At 42.7% G+C, this 21,435-nt stretch overlaps 1 pseudogene; it reads left to right on the forward strand.

The window, feature by feature from the left end:
• Positions 1–21,083: 21,083 nt before the first annotated feature.
• Positions 21,084–21,225, forward strand: LOC145343635 (U2 spliceosomal RNA; annotated as a pseudogene).
• Positions 21,226–21,435: the final 210 nt, after the last annotated feature.

The following is a 21,435-nucleotide window of genomic DNA, read 5'->3' on the forward strand; positions in this document are numbered from 1 at the left end:
GGGGTTGCATCAAAGGAACTTTGAGGGTCACAGCTGGCATGTTGGCCAGACATGCATAAGAGCCAATATTTCTGTAGTGAACAACCTTTTTGATGAGCTGAAAAGGCTAATGGAAACCATTTCCCATTTTCTAACATCAAAAATACTATAATAAGCTGAACTCAAATACCCACCACTGGATTAGCATGTGGAGCATTACTAAAAATGACTAGCTTTATGATATTTGTAAAAGGTTCTTGGACGGAAACATAAGTAGTCATTTCTCCATATTTAAAAAGAAATATTTTATTTACCCTTAAAACAGACTCAAATTCAGGGTGTTCCATCACAGTACTTAATTCTAATGCATCAAAATTAGCATCTGGTCTTGCCTGAGTGCATAATCAATCAACTGACCAATCAATCTCCATAACTGCTCAATCTCTTTAGATGTAATGTCATCTTTCTGTGATGACTTAGCATGATTAACCAGAATGGGAATAACACTTTCTAAAATATGATTACTGATTTAAAGTTATTCCAGACCTAATCTGCTTAATGTCTGAACCATTATATTTAAAGGCCCCCAGAATTCTGACTTTCAATTTGAAATTCCTCTTTCATCCAATTAGTGATAGATTTCTCTAATTCTACAGTAACACCCCGTAAAAAATCATCAACATCAATCGTGAGGATACCGGAAAGTTTTCCTTTATGATACCGATAAAGCATTGCAGGATCTGCATTTAGTTGAACACAGCCCATTTTTAGCAAAACAGACCTTATTGAAAAAAATCCTCAAAGCATCAATCAGGCCATAGACATTTGTTTAGTTTCTATTATTTCCCTTCTGCATCACTTGTCTCTTTAGATAGTTTCAGAAATTCTTCTCTCTGAAAGTTATCACTTTGTATAAATGCAACTTTTATGTTAATTGATCTAAACTCCCTTGAATATGTTGCCAAAAGAGCTCAGATTCACAGAATTGTTAAAAGCGAAGGAGGATACGCAGCTCATTGTGCCTGCACCAGTTCTCCAAATGAGCAATTCACTTAGTACCATTTTTACAGTAAAAGGTTAACATTAGGAACACTTGATACTGATGTAACTATGATGTAATGTCACACTGAGAGACTGACATCTGGTGGGAAGTAGAAGTACAATTTCATGTACAGTACTGAGATATGTGCAAAGATCTGTAAATATTCAGGAATGTTTTTATAAATAGGTCTTTAGTAGCATTCTTGGCATAACAGGCAAATCCTAAAAAAAACTCCATTTGGACCACAAACCCAAGACAAAATATGGTGATAGTGGGCAATGTATAAAGATCCAAAAAAACTTCTTGTGAAGGCTGCATACTTGAAAGTTCTAGGAATCCTTGGAAAAAGGACTAGAAGAAGAATAATTAAACATTCAGCTGAGAATGAAGCATTGTGGGAGCAGCAGATGTAAGTTGCCAGAGTGCAGATTATAGTGAGTACAGATCACAATCTACAAGCCAAACTACTGAAAAAAGAACAGATCCAAAGCTTAGGAGAAGAATAGCATTTACATCACCGCTCCCAGAACCTTTCCAATACACAGAAGGCTCACAGTAGTCTCAACACTGTGACATTTGGAGAAAGAGATTCTTCAAATTAAGAACAGTTTCAGGTTGTATAAGAATGAACAAGAGAATCCAATCAGTACTTCACTCAAGGTATTTGGTGCTATTGCAAATAATGTAACAGGGAGCCAATGAGGCTTCAAGCTCATACAACAAAGTGTTCCAGACATTTGATATGTACTTCTGTGTTTGGGAAACTTTGATAATTGAACAAGCAAAATATAATAAGAAAGACAGGATGAATGTATGAATTAATTCACTTATGAGCTATTCATGTTAGCAGAAAATTGGGACTGCAGGATCCTCTAAAATGAATTACACAATCATATAGTAGTTGGGATGTGAGGTCAAACTCTATCTCTTGCAAAAGAGATGTACAGTAAAGTAATTGCCATACTAAAACTTGAAAAAGACAACATACTTGCAGCTTGATGCTGAATAATTTCTCCTGTCAGTTCCATAAAAAACCCTTGAGTGCCTCATTTTTCAGCACGTCCCAATTGTAGAAGTCCTTAGCATGGACCAAGATGGTTTCCACAAGGATCACAGCACAGGGAAATAGGTACTGATCCTTACCACTTATATTGAAGACAACTGTCAGAAAAATTTGAAGTCAGATGCTGTACTCCTTGACATCACAGCCACCTATGATGTTGTTTGGCACACTGATTTCCTCCTGAAGCTGTCATCTGATAGGCATTCTCTCATAAGGTACATTGCTTTTAATTTCACTTTTGATAGGAAGCATTAATGTGAAAGTCATATCTTTTTCCTTGGTGGGAACAAAATCCATATCCGCATCATGCTCTGCTGGCCATACGGCCCAGACTCTGAAAACATCTGAGAGTGATAATCTGACAGTTGACATTTGCTTTTGGTCATTTTCCACAATAATCACTAGGATTTTAATCTTGTTTGAATTTTAGTTTCCAACTTATACCTTTATGCAACCATTTTCTGCTAACATATTGTACTTTTGATAGACAACTGATGAAGGAAGAATGTAAAGTTGTTCTTGAAATTGATTTATTCACAGAATGAAACATTACCAGTTATATATCTCCTGATTGCTCCCTGTGTTAGTGTCTTACAAATGTACTCAAGTAGCCATTTAATCAATGCACTCCACCTGTATGTATCTAACTTTAAATTATGTGCAGAGTAATCTGAGGAAAGAGGAAGCACCTGCTGTAGCAAAGGTACTTGCAGCCACTCAATTAGCCGTAGATGCCCAAGGCAGAATGATTTAGGCAAGCCAATTTAGGCAATCCTCAATGCAGACATTTGGCACAACAACTGTGAAACCACTATGCTTCCTCAGCACAAAGTTATCTCATAAACAACACAAATCGTTCCTCTGATAGACACCCATTGCTTGATTTTTACTATTGTCATATAATTCTTTATAATACAGAAAGCCACTTGGTAAACAGCAAGCAGAAATGGAAAGGACTGGATAGTAGAACTTTGAAATAAATTTGCAGTTCACAAACATAAAACAAAATACAACCATGGGTCACAGTGAATATGTTTGTATAAGTGCACATACGTTTTCATTTTTTTTACTACTCATATGTAGTGCAATCCCTGGGAGTCAGTATAGCATTTCATTTCCCTGCTTTGACTACTCATGCTCTTGGTTAATGCCCTCTAGGTTTGTGAGGTGGGAAAGCGCCCCCAAAGACTGGTCCACCTGCAGCTCTGCAGGACACACTCCCCTATCAGGACATGTGAGGTTCTCACAGAAGAGGGAGCAAAGGGTCAGGAATTGAAGCACTTGGGCACTCTGCCCACTTCCATGTGCTCTTTCTCTATCTTCCCTCTTATGGCCAAGCCACATACCCCACTAACTAACAGCTGGAGAACTCTATGCTGCCATTTGGTGACATGTTACATCCACTAAAACAGTAATCTGCTGTGTCTTCCAACCCCCCAAAAATATTACACAGCTCACAGTAAGATGCCTCTTCATTCTTCCCTTGCAGGAGAAAACAGCACAGAACATCAGGGAGAAGCAGAGAACTGAAGGGGGCCCTCCAGTCATCTCCACTTTGACAGGCAGCACTGGGGATTATTCAGTTCTTTTTACAAGTCTGGTCAATGGGGGTGGAAGGATATGGAGCCAAATATTCATTCATTTATTGATGTTTATTTTGATGAGCATATTCTGGTGGATTTTTTGAATTATCCCATCACAAAAGAAGACTTCATTGAAAATTGGACTCAATTGTTTTTCATAGAATCCCACATCGCAGAAAGAGGCCATTCAGCCCATTGGGCCTGCAATAGCAATCCCACCCAAGCCCTATCATTGTAATCTCACATATTTACCCTGCTAATCTCTCTGACACTAAGTGGCAATTTACTGTGGCCAATTAACCTAATCTACACATCTTTGGACTGTGGAAGGAAACCGAAGCTCCTGGAGGAAACCTATGCAGATATGAGGGGAATGTGCAAACTCCACACAGTCACCCGAGGCTGGAATTGAACAAGATCCCTGATGCTGCGAGGCAGCAGTGCTAACCACTGTACCAGCTCTTCAACTACAGTGATATACCAAAGGGTGGCACGACTGGGGACAAATTCAGCTGAAAGTCTGACTGTGCCTCTTTTATTAAGCAGGATCACGTGCTCCTCAAATAATCTTTCCTGTCACTAGACTAAATCAATATAACATATTGCAGAAAGAGCAATGGGAATCTAAAGACATGGGTTTGACTACTGATAAGATTTCTTGGAAACAGTAGGCCTATTATCTGTGGGATGGCAAGTATCAGTTGAGAAGGAACTAGCTCTTTTTAAAGATTGTTTGGACGGAGGCTGTCCAACTTGAGTACAATGATTCTCGTGGCTGAACACTTTAATTAGAGAGGAGTCTGACAAAGATTTGTGTGGGGGTGTGGAATTAACAGACGATGACTCTGATAAAGATAGAGAATCACTATCAAACATGCCCTGACTGGGAAGAGTTTGATATGGGTTCAGTAGAAGTCAAGTCAATTCACGGGGATCACATGTTTTATTTGTTAAAAAACAGTATTTTTTGTTGACAGTCTCTGATTACAACCTCTGATATGAGTTTGCTGCTGTACAATAAACCAACAAGGATTAAGTTATTGAGTCCATATTCACTCCTTGTGATTAGTATGAGGGCCTTCCAATAAAGCTACAAATTCTCAATTAGGGACCAGTGATAAACGATTTGCAATCTTATTCATGTTTTAACCCCTGTTCTGCTTGCAATCATCAGTCAGATCTTTGACACTTTCTGTCTGTATTATTTGACAACTGGCTAGCTACATAAGGTCCTTATTGCTTTTATATCTTTTGTGTTCTGCTTATTACAGACAACCAAAGAACTTGCTGTTTGATTTGACCAACCAATCACTAAGACACCCAGCCAATGTACCTGGTATCACACCAGAACTGAAAATCATGTATAGTGTAGTTAGGATATGTGGTAGGTAGAACATAACAGGAAGAGTGCAGACCATACTCAACTAGCCCACGCTTGCATTACCCCCAAAAAATCTACTGTGAGATGTGATTCCACGAATGGGCAGATCTTGCTGAAAAATATTGGGTGGGATTTTACGACCTTGCTCATCCTGAAATCATAAAATCCAGGTCAACAGATTTGCTGCTCGCCAGCCCCAATTCCCATGTCAGGGTAAAATTCCGGCCCCTGAGTGAACAACACTGACAATCAATTTAAGCTGATCAGTTAACGTGGCTCATTGACTCATTCATAAGCAGGGATTCATTCTATGCAAACGAAAGGAATACGTTCAAGCCTTGAGACTTCTTTAAACTACCTGGGAGTTCAGGAGCATGTTACTTCCCTGATGCTTTCTTCATGGCAGTGCCTTGACAAAGTTGACTCGCTAATCAATCAGCAACCTTTTCTCCTGTAGTTGAAATTGTTGAAGATTTGGCATTCTTATATTTGATCTCATGAGTGCAAGACGCAAAGCTTGGATGACATGTCTTGCATTTCAGCAATTGTAAAAACAAACAGTCAGTTTGAAGTAAAGAGGATACACAAGAGTCCAGAGTCTGAGTCTTTTATTTATTTCATGTGAGCATTGCTAGCAAGGCCAGCATTTACTGCCCACTTTTAATTTCCATTGTAAATCTGGTGTTAAACCATCGTTTTGAACTGCTGCAGTCTATGTGATAAAGTTTGCTGCACAGTTCTGTTAAGGAATTTGCAGGTCATGGTGATCCCATGTGCGTACTATCCTTGTCCTTCTAAGTGGAGTCCACAGATTTTAGAGATGGTGTTGAAGAAGCCTGTTGAGTGCTGCACTGCATTTTTATAGATAGTACACAATGATGTCACTGTGCACCAGTCGTGGAGGGATTGAATTTTTTAACCTGGTGAATGTGGCACCTATCAAACGTGTGCTTCATCCTGGATAGTGTCAACCGTCCGGAGACTTATTGGACCTGCACTCATCCAGCCAAGAAGAGACCATTTCGTCACATTCTTGACATGTCTTAAAGATGGTGGAAAGACTTTGGGAACAGGTGAGGAGGTTGCTTTACTCACAATGAGAAACTGAGGGGGAAACTAATGTTTGCAAAGGGAATCTTGCCCGCTGGCTGGAGAAGTAGCAGGAGCTCCATGTCACCACCACTGGGGAAGGCCTACCATATTAAGTGTCCACCAGACACTTAAGTGGCCACTGAGGGTGTATGGGGTGTCAGGGAGGGGTAGTACCTCGGGCAGTGGGGGGGACATGTCATGTCCCTTTCAGGGCAGTTTGTCCATCCTTTGTCCCCATCTGGCACTCGGCTCTCACCTGTGGCTTCCTGCAGCTGTTTGTATGTGACAGCGGCCACACCCTAGGCAACAGCTTCGACAAGCTGGCTAAATCAGGTGAGGGTAGCCGACGGGTCTCAACCCTTGGTGAGATAGGGAAATGTCTATTCCAGCATGTGAAGCCAGATTCCAGTGGATTGAGCGGACGAGACTAATGGAAGGTCCAATGGTCAAGAAGGCGGTCTCTACAAGTGTCGTGGAACGCAAAGAGCAGGACAAGATACAGAAGACATCCTGGTCATCCACTGTGCCTAGTCCCATCTCCAGCTGTCTTGATTCTTGTCTTGCCACTGGATCTCAATGGGAATTGAGAAGAAAGAGCGAGGCTGATGCTGTGCAATTCTCCCTCAGTTTAATCCAAATCAAGCACTAGTTTCGACACCATCATCATCATCATCGTCCTGTTCAACCTTTGAAGTCCTGTGGCGATGGGTGAGCGACGAAGCAGCAGGTGTGGCTACACTGGGAGCTGTAGTCACGGACCTGCACACAGGCGGCCCAGGTCTAATGGTCGTTTTCCACTGACCGAAGCAGCAGTGAAACTCGGCGTCTACCCGGGCGACTGAGCAGTCCTTTTCAGGAACGCACTGCTCACCTCCGTAGAATGAGAAAGGGGCTAGAAAAGGTGACCCAAACATTGCCTGCTTCACTACACCCTGACCAGTTTACCGTGGCTGTCGGGGATCCCATCTTCAGTTGAACAAACAAAATAAAACACAAGGTGACACCGCTCACCACTGGCACTTGGAACACGCGCATGCTTTTGGACAACCCTACAGCAGACAAACCAGAGAGAAGAACAGCCTTAGTTGCCAGACAGCTTGCAAGATACAACATTGACATTGCAGCCCTGACTGAAACTCGTCTTGCCAACATAGGTCAGTTGACTGAAACTGGAGGTGGATACACTTTTTTCTGGAGCGGTCGTGGCAGCGATGAGTGTTGTGATGCTGGAGTTGGATTCGCTGTCAGGAGTCACCTTGTTTGGAAACTTGATAGTCTATCCAAGGGTGTGAACGAGCAGCTCATGACATTACAGCTTCCGCTACAGAACAGAAGTCAAGCCACCCTGATCAGCGTCTATTCCCCCACAATGAACAACCTGGACGAGATGAAAGGCAAGTTCTATGAAGAACCAGATGCCCTACTATCAGCAGTGAGCAGTACTGACAAGCTGATCTTCCTTGGAGATTTCAATGCAAGAAAAGGTGTGACTCTGCAATCTGGCAGGGAATCATTGGGAGGCATGAAGTGGGCAAGTGTAACAGTAATGGCTACTCTTAATGAAGACCAGTGCAGCACATGACCACCACAACCTTCTGTCTGCCTACCCATAACGAGACCTCCTGGATGCACCCCCGCTGCAAGCATTGGCATCTTATCGACTATGTCATTGTCAGGAGAAAAGACAGGCAGGATGTCAGAATGACCAAAGCCATGTGTGGTGCTGACTGCTGGACAGACCACAGACTCATTATCTCCAAAAGGAGGCTCTGCATCAGACCCAGGAGGCGACCACAAGAAAGCAAGGTTATGAAAAGAATCAATGCAGTCAAGCTAAAGAACCCCAGCATAGCTTCAGCATTGGTTAGAAATCATGCTTGCTGACTTACACCTCACAGGCAGCACTGAAGATGACTGGGAACGCTTCAGGGATGCTGTCCATTCATCTGCACTGAAGATGCTCAGGGCCTCCACCCGCAAGCAGCATGATTGGTTTGATGAGAATGATATGAGGAGATACAGGCTCTACTTGTTGAAAAACACCATCTTCATTGGGCCTGTCAGAACAACCCATCATCAGCTGCCAAGAAAAACACTTCTACAAGTGCTCGCAGGACAGTCCAGAATAAACTGCGTAAAATGCAGGATGCCTGGCTGAGCACCAAGGCAGATGGAAAATAGGTACACTCTGACAGAAATAACTTGAAGTGGTTCTATGAAACCCTCAACACTCTCTCTCTACGGACCTCAACCTCTCAGGAGTTCTCCCCGCCTGAGTACAGATGGTACAACTCTCATTACAAGGAGGGCTCAGATCCTGCAGAGATGGGCTGAACACTTTGAAGCCGTCCTCAACCGACCGTTACCTATTAACAATCAGGCAATAGACAGGATTCCCCAGGCCGATATGAACAGCGTCATGGATGACCCACCGATAGTAGCCAAAGTCACGAAAGCTGTCAGCCAGCTATTCAGTGGCGAAGCCTCAGGGGCAGATGCCATACCTGCAGAGATCTACAAAGCTGCTGGTCCTATAGTTATCAAGAAGCTCACCAAGTTGTTCCAATCTTTTTGGAAGCAAGGATCCATTCCTCAGGAACTTAAAGGTGCTTCCATTGTACACCTCTACAAGAGGAAGGGCAATCGGCAAGTATGCAACAACCATCGAGGAATCTCGCTGCTCTCCATTACAGGAAAAACCCTGGCAAGAGTCCTGCTAAATCGTCTGGTCACTTATCTGGAGCTGGGCCTGCTTCCAGAGTCACAGTGTGGCTTCCGCAAAGGTTGCGGGACTATTGACATGATTTTTGCTGCGCGCCAACTCCAGGAGAAGTGTCAGAAGCAAAAACGTGAGCTCTACACAACCTTCGACAGTGTCAGCCAACGAGGCCTGTCCATGATCATGTCAAGGTTTGGCTACCCCCCCAAATTTATTCAGATGGTACACCAGTTCCATGATGCCATGATGGCCAGAGTACTGGATGGCGGAGAATCCTCTGAGGCATTCCCAGTCACCAATAGCATCAAACAGGGCTGTGTGCTCACACCCACACTGTTCAGCATGATGTTTATTGCCATGCTGAATGATGCCTTCCAGGACAGTTTTGCTGGAATCAGCCTCAAATATAGAGTGGATGGGAAACTGTTCAACCTGAGGAGATGTCAAGCTATTACCAAAGTGAAGGACTCTGTTCTGAGAGACTTCCTCTTTGCCGATGACTGCGCCCTGTATACTGGCTCAGATGTGGGTATGCCGGCGTTGGACTGGCGTAAACACAGTAAAAAGTCTGACAACACCAGGTTTTAGTCCAACCTATTTATTTGATAATATTCTCACTAGCTTTCGAGGGGACAGCCTCTTCGTCAGGTGAATGGAGAGTTCTGGCCTCAGACAGAGCATATAAAGCGCAGACAGTTTAGAGATTACTGATTAAAATGCGAATCCTTACACCTAACCTGCTGTTCAAGACCTGAAGTGGCTGACAATGTGAGTGGTAGGAGCACTGATCACAGTTTAAAGAGATGTGTATTGTCTCCAGACAGTACAGTAAGTGAGGTTTTGCAAACCCAGGCAAGTCACGGGGGTTACAGATAGTGCGACATGAACCCAAGATCCCTGTTGAGACCGTCCTCATGTGTGCGGAACTTGGCTATCAGTCTCTGCTCAGCGACTCTGCGCTGTCGTGTGTCGTGAAGGCCGCCTTGGAGAATGCTTACCCGAAGGTCAGAGGCTGAATGCCCGTGACCACTGAAGTGTTCGCCAACAGGAAGGGAACAGTCTTGCCTGGTGACTGTCGAGCGATGTTCATTCATCCGTTGTCGTAGCGTCTGCATGGTCTCCCCAATGTACCATGCTTCGGGACATCCTTTCTTGCAACGTATCAGGTAGACAATGTTGGCCGAGTTGCAAGAGTATTTACCATGTACCTGGTGGATGGTATTCTCACGTGTGATGATGGTGTCCATGTCGATGATCCGGCATGTCTTGCAGAGGTTGCTGTGACAGGGTTGTGTGGTATTGTGGTCACTGTTCTCCTGAAGGCTGGGTAGTTTGCTGCGAACAATGGTCTGTTTGAGGTTGTGTGGTTGTCTGAAAGCAAGAAGTGGGGGTGTGGGGATGGCCCTGGCGAGATGTTCGTCTTCATCAATGATATGTTGAAGACTCCGGAGAAGATGTCGTAGCTTCTCCGCTCCGGGGAAGTACTGGACGACGAAGGGAACTCTGTCCACTGTGTCCCGTGTTTGTCTTCTGAGGAGATCGGTGCGGTTTTTCGCTGTGGCGCATCGAAACTGCCGATCTATGAGTCGAGCACCATATCCTGTTCTTACGAGGGCATCTTTCAGGGTCTGGAGGTGTCTGTCACGATCCTCCTCATCTGAGCAAATCCTGTGTATACGGAGGGCTTGTCCATAGGGAATGGCTTCTTTAACATGTTTAGGGTGGAAACTGGAGAAGTGGAGCATTGTGAGATTGTCTGTGGGCTTGCGGTACAGTGAGGTGCTGAGGTGACCGTCCTTAATGGAGATGCGTGTGTCCAAGAATGCAACTGATTCTGGGGAATAGTCCATGGTGAGTCTGATGGTGGGGTGGAATTTGTTGATATCATCATATAGTTGTTTCAGTGATTGTTCACCATGATGTTCACAATCACTGAAACAACTATATGATGATATCAACAAATTCCACCCCACCATCAGACTCACCATGGACTATTCCCCAGAATCAGTTGCATTCTTGGACACACGCATCTCCATTAAGGACGGTCACCTCAGCACCTCACTGTACCGCAAGCCCACAGACAATCTCACAATGCTCCACTTCTCCAGTTTCCACCCTAAACATGTTAAAGAAGCCATTCCCTATGGACAAGCCCTCCGTATACACAGGATTTGCTCAGATGAGGAGGATCGTGACAGACACCTCCAGACCCTGAAAGATGCCCTCGTAAGAACAGGATATGGTGCTCGACTCATAGATCGGCAGTTTCGATGCGCCACAGCGAAAAACCGCACCGATCTCCTCAGAAGACAAACACGGGACACAGTGGACAGAGTTCCCTTCGTCGTCCAGTACTTCCCCGGAGCGGAGAAGCTACGACATCTTCTCCGGAGTCTTCAACATATCATTGATGAAGACGAACATCTCGCCAGGGCCATCCCCACACCCCCACTTCTTGCTTTCAGACAACCACACAACCTCAAACAGACCATTGTTCGCAGCAAACTACCCAGCCTTCAGGAGAACAGTGACCACAATACCACACAACCCTGTCACAGCAACCTCTGCAAGACATGCCGGATCATCGACATGGACACCATCATCACACGTGAGAATACCATCCACCAGGTACATGGTAAATACTCTTGCAACTCGGCCAACATTGTCTACCTGATACGTTGCAAGAAAGGATGTCCCGAAGCATGGTACATTGGGGAGACCATGCAGACGCTACGACAACGGATGAATGAACATCGCTCGACAGTCACCAGGCAAGACTGTTCCCTTCCTGTTGGCGAACACTTCAGTGGTCACGGGCATTCAGCCTCTGACCTTCGGGTAAGCATTCTCCAAGGCGGCCTTCACGACACACGACAGCGCAGAGTCGCTGAGCAGAGACTGATAGCCAAGTTCCGCACACATGAGGACGGTCTCAACAGGGATCTTGGGTTCATGTCGCACTATCTGTAACCCCCGTGACTTGCCTGGGTTTGCAAAACCTCACTTACTGTACTGTCTGGAGACAATACACATCTCTTTAAACTGTGATCAGTGCTCCTACCACTCACATTGTCAGCCACTTCAGGTCTTGAACAGCAGGTTAGGTGTAAGGATTCGCATTTTAATCAGTAATCTCTAAACTGTCTGCGCTTTATATGCTCTGTCTGAGGCCAGAACTCTCCATTCACCTGACGAAGAGGCTGTCCCCTCGAAAGCTAGTGAGAATATTATCAAATAAATAGGTTGGACTAAAACCTGGTGTTGTCAGACTTTTTACTGGCTCAGAGCCAGAGATGCACATCAGTATAAACAAATTTTCCATGGCTTGTGGCAACTTTGGACTCACCATCAACACTAAAAAGACCAAAGTCACGCACCAGTCTGCTCCTCATGCACCGTACACAGAACCCATAATCACAATCAAAGGGCAGAAACTACAGGCAGTGGATCAGTTCACTTATCTTGGCAGCACCCTCTCTCAAGCAATGACTATTGATATAGAAGTTAACTGCAGAATAGCAAAGGCAAGTTCTGCTTTCGGTAGACTGCGCTCCACTATATTGGGAATGTCGAGGAATCAGCCCAGCAACAAAACTGAAGGTCTACAGCGCCGTGGTACTCACTACCCTCCTGTGTGCCTGTGAAACATGGACTGTGTATCAAAGGCATGCAAGACAGCTCAATCATTTCCACATGCTTGTCTTCGCAAAATATTATGCATCAGATGGCAAGACAAAATACCAGACACTGAAGTTCTCTCTACAGCAAGTCTATCATCAGTCCACACACTGCTGATAAAAGCACAGACCCGGTGGCAGGTCATGTCATCCGTATGCCGGACAAGCGCATACCCAGCAGTTCCTTTTTGGGGAACTCTCTGCAGGTAGACCCTCGCACGGAGGGCAGAAGAAAGATTACAAAGACACACTCAAGGACTCCCTGAAGTCGCTTGACATAGACACAATCATCTGGGAAATGCTGGCACAAAACTGCCCTACCTGGCTCTGCCTCATCCACAAGGACTGTCAAGCTTACGAAGCAAGGTGCATTGTTGAAGCACAACTTAAGCACGAGCTGCGCAAGTCCAGAGCCACCAGTGCAACAACTACAGTGCCTACACAAGTCTGTCCAATATGTGCCAGGACATTCTGTGCCCGAATTGGACTGATCAGTCACCTTCAGACACACTGCATCCGGCTTCAAAATGACTAATGGTGTCGAGGTCCTCATTGACGACAATGGACGAACAACAAGTACCCACTGATGGATCTTCCCTAGATTAACGCCCTGGGGTGAAATCCTGGTGAGCCTAGGATGCAGATGATCAGAGATTTGACAATGGAATATGCCATTACACTTCAAGAATGGGGGAAAGACTCTTTCTTGTTGGACAAGGTCATTGTCTCACTTTCAAGTAATATTTGTGCCATGCATCAGTTCTCAAGTCTGAATGTTGTCCGGATCTTACTGACTGTGAACACAGACTGCTTCACTAGCTGAGCAGTTGTGAATGGCACTGAATGCTAAGCAATAACCAGTGAATATCCTCACTTTTGTCCTTATGATGGATGAAAGATCACTGATGAAATGACGGCAGATGCTGAACTTAATACACAGTCTGCGGACATTTTCTCTTCCACCTTCTTCCATCGGGAAATGATAGAAAAGTCTGAGGTCACGTACCAATCAATTCAAGGACAGCTTCTTCCCTGCTGTCAGCAGACTTTTGAATGGACCTACCTCACAGAAAGTTGGTCTTTCTCTGCACCCTACCTATGTCTGTAACACTACATTCTGCACTCTCTCATTTACTTCTCTATGAACGGTATGCTTTGTCTGTATAGCACACAAGAAACAATACTTTTCACTGTATACTAATACATGTGACAGTAATAAATCAAATCAAATCAAATTAATTCCTGCAACAGTCCCAGGGCTGAGATGACTGGCCTTTAACAGCAACTATCTATTTTTGTGTCGATATGACTCCAACCTATGGAGAGTTTTCCCCTGATCCCCACTGACTTCAATTTTGCTAAAGCTCCTTGACGCCACATTGGTCAAATGCTGCCTTGATGTCAAGAGGTCTCGTCTCTGGAATTCAACTTGTTTGTCCACGTTTGAAGCAAGATTATGAGATCAGTGATCTTGCTGGAACCCAAATTGGCCAGATGCAATTTTACAAATCATCCGCTTCATCCTGGACCATAATGTCTTCACCTTCAACAACCAGTTCTTCATCCAGACACATAGAACAGCCATGGCACCTCAATATACCAACATCTTCATGCACAGATTGAAACAAGCACAGGACCTTCAACCAATGCTATACACTAGATACATCGATGACATTTTCTTCCTTTGGACTCATGGTGAACAATCACTGAAACAACTATATGATGACATCAACAAGTTCCATCCCATCATCAGACTCACCATGGACTACTCTCCGGAATCGGTTACATTCTTGGACACACGCATCTCCATTAAGGACGGTCATCTCAGTACCTCACTGTACCACAAGCCCACGGATAACCTCACCATGCTGCACTTCTACAGTTTCCACCCTAAACATGTTAAAGAAGCCATTCCCTATGGACAAGCCCTCCATATACACAGGATTTGCTCAGAAGAGGAGGATCGCAACAGACATCTCCAGATGCTGAAAGGTGCCCTCAAAAGAACAGGATATGACACTCGACTCATCAATCGATAGTACTGACGCGCCACAGCCAAAAACTGCACTGACCTCCTCAGAAGACAAACACGGGACATGGTGGACAGATTAACCTTCATCGTCCAGTACTTCCCTGGAGCGGAGAGGCTACGATGTCTTCTCCAGAGCCTTCAACATGTCATTGATGAAGACAAAAATCTTGCCAAGGTCATCACTACACCCCCACTTCTTGCCTTCAAACAACAGCACAAACTCAAACAGACCATTGTCCACAGCAAACTACCCAGCCTTCAGGAGAAAAGTGACCACGACACCACACAACCCTGCCACAGCAACCTCTGTAAGATGTACTGGATCATCGACACGGATGCCATCATTTCACGTGAGAATATCATCCACCAGGTACACGGCACGCACTCTTGCAACTTGGCCAACGTTGTCTACCTGATACGCTGCAAGAAACATTGTCCCGAGGCTTGGTACATTGGGGAGACCATGCAGATGCTATGAAAGCTGATGAATGAACATCACTCGACAATCACCAGGCAATTCTGTTCTCTTCCTGTAGGGGAACACTTCAGTGGTCACGGGCATTTGGCCTCTGATTTTTGGGTGAGTGTTCTCCAAGGCAGCCTTCACGACACACCACAATGCAGAGTCGCTGAGCAGAGACTGATAGCCAAGTTCTGCACACATGAGGATGTCCTCAACCTGGATGTTGGATTCATGTCACACTATCTGTAACCTCCACAACTTGCCTGGACTTGCAAAATCTCAATAACTTTCCTGTCTGGAAAAAATAGATATCCTATTAACCTGTGCTTAATGCTCTCTCCACTCACATTGTCTGTGCCTTTAAGACTTGATTAGCTGTAAAGACTCACATTCCAGTCATTATTCATGTAAATTGAGTTTGTGTCTTTGTGCGCTGTTTGTGATCAGAATTCACACCCACCTGACGAAGGGACAGCCTATTCTGAAAGCTTGTGACGTTTGCTACAAATAAACCTGTTGGACTTTAAGCTGGTGTTGTGAGACTTCTTTTTTTTTATCCCAGTCCAATGCTGGCATCTCCACATCCTGACACAAATTGGGCACCAATGAGCACGTCATTGGTGAGTAAGTGTTATCTGATTGCATTGTCAGGATTGCTAATAGACAGGAAGCTGATGGTATCATAATTGGCCTGATTGCATTTGTTCTGCTGTTTGTGGACAGACTTTACCAGTTCAATTTTTCACTTCCAACAAGGCTATCCTATGTAATGGTCCTGTGTAATGAGACGGGAATAATTAATGATCTTGCAGTTAGGGATCCTCTTGGAAGAAACGATCACAGTATGATTGAATTTAAAATAAAATGGAGCGTGAGAAGGTAAAATCCAATACCAGTGACTTGTGCTTAAACAAAGGGGCCTATAAAGGGGTGAGGGAGGATTTGGCTAAGGTAGACAAGGAGCAAAAACTTTATGGTGGGCCAATTGAGGAACAGTGGAGGGCTTTCAAAGCGATCTTTTACAGCGTTCAGCAAAAGTATATACCAGTGATAAAGAAGGACTGTAGAAAAAGAAATATGACATGGAGATGTGCCGTACTTACGCAAGGATATTTTGGCCTTGGAGGGAGTGCAGAGGAGGTTTACTAGGCTGATGCCGGAGTTGAGGGGGTTGAGCTATGAGGAGAGGCTGAATAAACTAGGCTTGTACTCGTTAGGGTTTAGAAGAATGAGGGGAGATCTCATTGAGACGTATAAGATGATGAATGGGATAGATAGGATAGAGGTGGAGAGACTCTTCCCACTTAGAAAGGACAGTAGGACTAGGGGGCACAGCCTCAAGATAAAGGGGGGGCGGTTTAGAACGGAGTTGAGGAAGAACTTCTTCATTCAAAGGGTGGTGAATCTCTGGAATTCTCTGCCCGTTGAAGTGGTGGAGGCTACCTCGCTAAATATTTTTAAGAAGAGGGTTGATGGGTTTTTGATAAGAGAGGGGATTAAGGGTTATGGGGAGAGGGCGGGAATGTGGAACTGAGCCATGACAGATCAGCCATGATCTTATTGAATGGCGGGGCAGGCTCGAAGGGCCAGTTGGCCTACTCCTGCTCCTATTTCTTATGTTCTTATGTTCTTATGCTGGCGTTGGACTGGGATAAACACAGTAAGAAGTCTCACAACACCAGGTTAAAGTCCAACAAGTTTATTTGATAGTAAACCCACAAGCTTTTGGAAACGCTGTTCCTTCGTTAGGTGTGTGGAAAGTTCTGATCAGAGAAGGGCATATAAAGGCACACACAGTTTACAGAATATTGATTAGAATATGAGTCTTTACAGTTAATCTGCTATTCAAGTCTTAAAGGTGCAGGCAATGTGAGTGGAGATAGGATTCAGCATAGGCTAAAGAGATGAGTATTTTCTCCAGACAGGACAGTAAGTGAGATGTTGCAAGTTCAGGCAAGTTATGGGGGTTACAGGTAGTGCGACATGAACCCAAGATCCCGGTTGAGGACATCCTCATGTTATAGCCAAGTCATGATAGCCAAGTTCCGCACACATAAGGATGACCTCAACTGGGATCTTGGGTTCATGTTGCACTTGCCTGAACTTGCAGTATCTCACTGGGCCTTGGTAAATCATGGGACAAACAGTCTGCCTCTATAAGCAATTAGATTTAAGTACTGAGGAAGAAAATGGAATGATGGAGAAGAAGCAGGGTGAATTAGAGCCAAATCAGGTACAAAAAGTGAAATAAAGAGAGGAAAGATAAGATTGAGAAGAGAGAAAGAAAGTATGGAAAAGGAAGTAAGAAATACATTACAATATTTTTAAATTTTAAAAATCACTATCATCAGCTTTACTACCTATAGGAATAACAATCTGCAATGTAACTTGTTCCCTATCTGGACAGGGAGATTTATTTGCCAATGCAGGATCAGGAAACCAACCAATTAAAAATGTACTTATGCTGATAAATACAAACCCTTACTTCCAGTAACAAGTTGAATGGGCAATTCATGTGCAACTGATTCAAGTGCAACAATCATGAGTTAAAAAACTCACAGAAAGGTTGAGGATGAACTGTTTTTTTCACAGTGTGAACAGCAGAGTAGCAACTTGTGGCGAATCATCCTTCATGGATTATGTCTTCCAAACTACATGTTGCTGGACAATTTACCATCACTTTCACTGTCATTTTAGCTATAAACTCGAAGCCATTAGCTCTGGTTTTCTCAAATGTTGACTATACAAAGACCATATTTAAATTGATCTACCCTGTGCAGCATGTCTTTAAATAGTGAGGTCAATTTAATTTGTTTAGACTAGGGCACATTATTTTACAAGGTCTGTTGCAAAAATGGAATGGAATGACATCCACGTTTGTCACAGGCTTTATTATATTTTTAGCTAATAAGATATCATGTTAGCATATTTGAGTCAGTTTGGCAATTGTGTAATTAGCCAAGAAGATGATCAAACTGTTATTTAGTTTCAACATGATGCACCATGACAATTAAATAAGTAAGCTAATAAGCTATCAAATTATGATATTTTATGCACACAATGTAAGTGTGTTTTTGATTGTTATGTGATCCCCACCTTGTGGTGTTGTTTAGTAAGTTAATTTTAAGCTTTGCAATGTGATACTTGGAAATAACATAGTACTGCATCTGAACTTCCTTTTGCAGGAATCTGGGCAGCTGCTGGCTTGCTTTCCATATATAACTTCCAGTGAAACTAGGCCAGCTTCTGGCACTTATTGCAGAGGTAATAAATCTTCTTTTAAAGTATGAATAATATTACTTAATACACAATTTTTAATTGTGAAATTTGTGTTGTGTTAAGGTCAACACAAGGGGCTGTCTGATATCCCATTTAAACCAGATTTTATTTGCAAAAGCAATTTGAAAATCTACTATGATGCATGAATATTATGAATCCATGGTTTAAGTACGTTCCTGTCAAATTTGAATCTCATTTTGTCATGTTATGTAAACGAATAGTTGGACTTTGTTTTTATTCCAATTCAATCAAGTCAAGTCCAATTCAGAGTCTCAACAAGTTGAGACATTCGCGATCCAAGCTGACAAGACAGGGCTCTCACCTCTTGTGTTGGGCTTGATCTACATGATTCAAGCTGATTGGAGTAGGCATAGCTCCTCCTCCAAGGCTTCATTTCATTTGCATCTTAGCCAAAAGGCCGAGATGCTGCTTTTAAAAATTGCTTCAAATGAAGCTAAAATGTAACCTAATGACTTCAACCAAGCATTGCCTGTCAATACTACACTGCCATTGTACAGGATGAACACCACACAGACTGGTTGTGTCAAACGATTCATGTTGTAATTTCTATGTTATTTTGTTTTGTTTTATGCAAAGGATTTAATAACAAATCATGAAACTAAGAAGCTTTATCTTTTTATGATATTGTTTTGCACTTGTCATTTGCAATAATCACTGGTGGCTCATGGCTAATGCATCAGTTAATTTGTTCAATAGTTAATGCATTATTTGATATGATATTAATTATGTAAATCAGGACATTAAGCTCCTAATTAATGTTGAGTTTACTAATCTCAGCTAGCTAACAAATTAATGGTGCAACTGGCTTCACCACCTTTGAACTAAGGAACAGAAAAACATATCCAGAGTTCCCATTTCTCAATGAATTGCTTTCAGTCATTAATTGTGATTCTCTGGTGCTTCTGCTAATCATCTGCCAATGTATAGGCAGGAGAGAAAGAGAACTCCTGCAACATTTTTGGACCAGTGAAATCATTGCATTACAGTTCCATCGGTTCTACAGTATTTACAATTTAGTACTGTTCTCATATGGCCATTCTTCAGATGTAATTCTAACAGTGTGGCCCTAAAGATCCACAGCCTTTCTAGCTACATATTCATGTCTAATATGTACTGGATTGAAAATGGGTCAAACTAGTTTCAAACTGAACATTTTATACCTGACAGGAAGAGGAGGATCATTTGATGAGTTTTGATTGCATTGTAAAAGCAAACAAATGTTTAACTGTTTGAGGAATTGCAAATTACAACATGAAATTTATTCAGTAATTTGCTAGTGTCTTTCACTCTCTTTGAGTAATAGCCAATCTTAAATCAATGATTCATGTAACTGAGTGATAATTTGCACAATTTACCGGGAGAAATGAGATGCATTCAACATTGTTTCAGTTCTTTCAAGTTATCCTTCATCCTGCAGTTCCATATTATTTATTGTAAAGTTTGGAATTTCCTTAAGAAGAATACAAAACTTAACAAAATTGAGTTCTAGAAGGGAAAAAAAATCAGTTGGGTTGGAGAAAGTGAAGATAGAGGACTGAATGGTGTGAAATTTTATAAGGAAAGAAAATTGCCACAGGCAGAAGCACCTTGCTCCTCAATTGGTAAATATATGGGATGGAATTTTTCTGGCCCTTCCTTTTGACAGGATATTCTGAGCCTGCTGAAGTCAACAGGGATTTGATTGGCTCACTGTATCCACCATGGAGAAATCCACCACAGCCGGACGTGCAGATTCTGGGGTGGTTACATTAGCTTGAATTTTCTGGTCCCACCCACTCCGGGGGTAGTTACGGGCAAGACAGAAAATTTAACGGATGAGCAAAATGTCTGTTGATTTTTGGCTGGAATTTCTGGTCCTGTGGCAGGCAGGACCAGAAAATCCCAGCAATTGACAATTCTCAAACTATCAGAGAGCCAACTATTGAAGAGTAGGGAGTACAGAAAATGAATATTTTGCTATTTGGTGTCAGCCACTCTTAGCTGATTCAAAACGCCCATTTTTAAAAAATGTAAAATCCATACAGAAGCTGAGATGATTTGCAAGTTAGGTAGGCATCAGGAACAACAGCTTCTATTCAAGGTTGAAAATGAATCAATTCTGCTATATTTTTATCTGTTTAGATTAAAACATGGCATTTTTGAACTGATTCCACGCTTTTCCATTTTCTTTTTCTTTGTGGCAAATTGATGTTGCATACAATACTATTTTGTTACTTAAATATTCTTCTAGGCCTCAGTTTGTAGCCACCAATTATCATTTAGTTTGTCACTTCTGCATATTCTTTGAGTTCGCAAATTGACTTGCATTTTGCAATTAGAACAATATAGTATAGCAAAACAGATGGCACCTCTGAAGTTCACAACTTAATTTTTAAATTGTGCCATGAAAAATGACAGGCAGAAATAAGTTACTAACACAGTTGGATTATACTAACTAACTCATTAAATATAGTTAAGGCAGTTTTGAAATGTAGCTATATTGACAAATAAGCAGTTCACTCTTTCTCCACTTTAATTCCACTGATGTTTGGGAGAGAATTATTGCAAACTATGCATTTGCCCACATGAATACATTGCTAAGTTAAATTGAAACAAAATCACATAATTTGTACAGTTTATTTTCTTTTACAATGTTGCCCTCCTGGAATTAGTTTGATAGCACATTTATAGCTGACTGATACAATTTAATGAAAAAGAACAATGAATTATCTATTCAGAATAGTTTTCCATACTTATAAGGTTAGAGTTATAACTGGCTTTTCGGCCTTTTGGCTAAGATCAAGTGTAATATCGACATGCTGTGCTTGGTTGAAGTTATTAAGTTAGATTTTAGCTTCATTTGAAGCAATTTTTAAAAGCAGCATCTTAGCCTTTTGGCTAAGATGCAAATGAATCAAGCCTTAGAGGAGGAGCTATGCCTACTCCAATCAGCTTGGATCATGTAGATCAAGGCCAAAACAGGAGGTGAGAGCCCTGTCTTGTCAGCTTGGATCAGGAATGTCTCAACTTGTTGAGGCTCTGAATTGGACTTAATTTGATTGAATTGCAATAAAAACAACAATAAAAAAAGGTTGATTGCAACTCTTTGCTTTAGAACATAAGAT

The sequence above is a fragment of the Carcharhinus amblyrhynchos genome, chromosome 5 (genome assembly GCF_965287045.1).
Source record: "Carcharhinus amblyrhynchos chromosome 5, sCarAmb.v2.hapA, whole genome shotgun sequence".
Classification (NCBI taxonomy): Eukaryota; Metazoa; Chordata; class Chondrichthyes; order Carcharhiniformes; family Carcharhinidae; genus Carcharhinus; species Carcharhinus amblyrhynchos.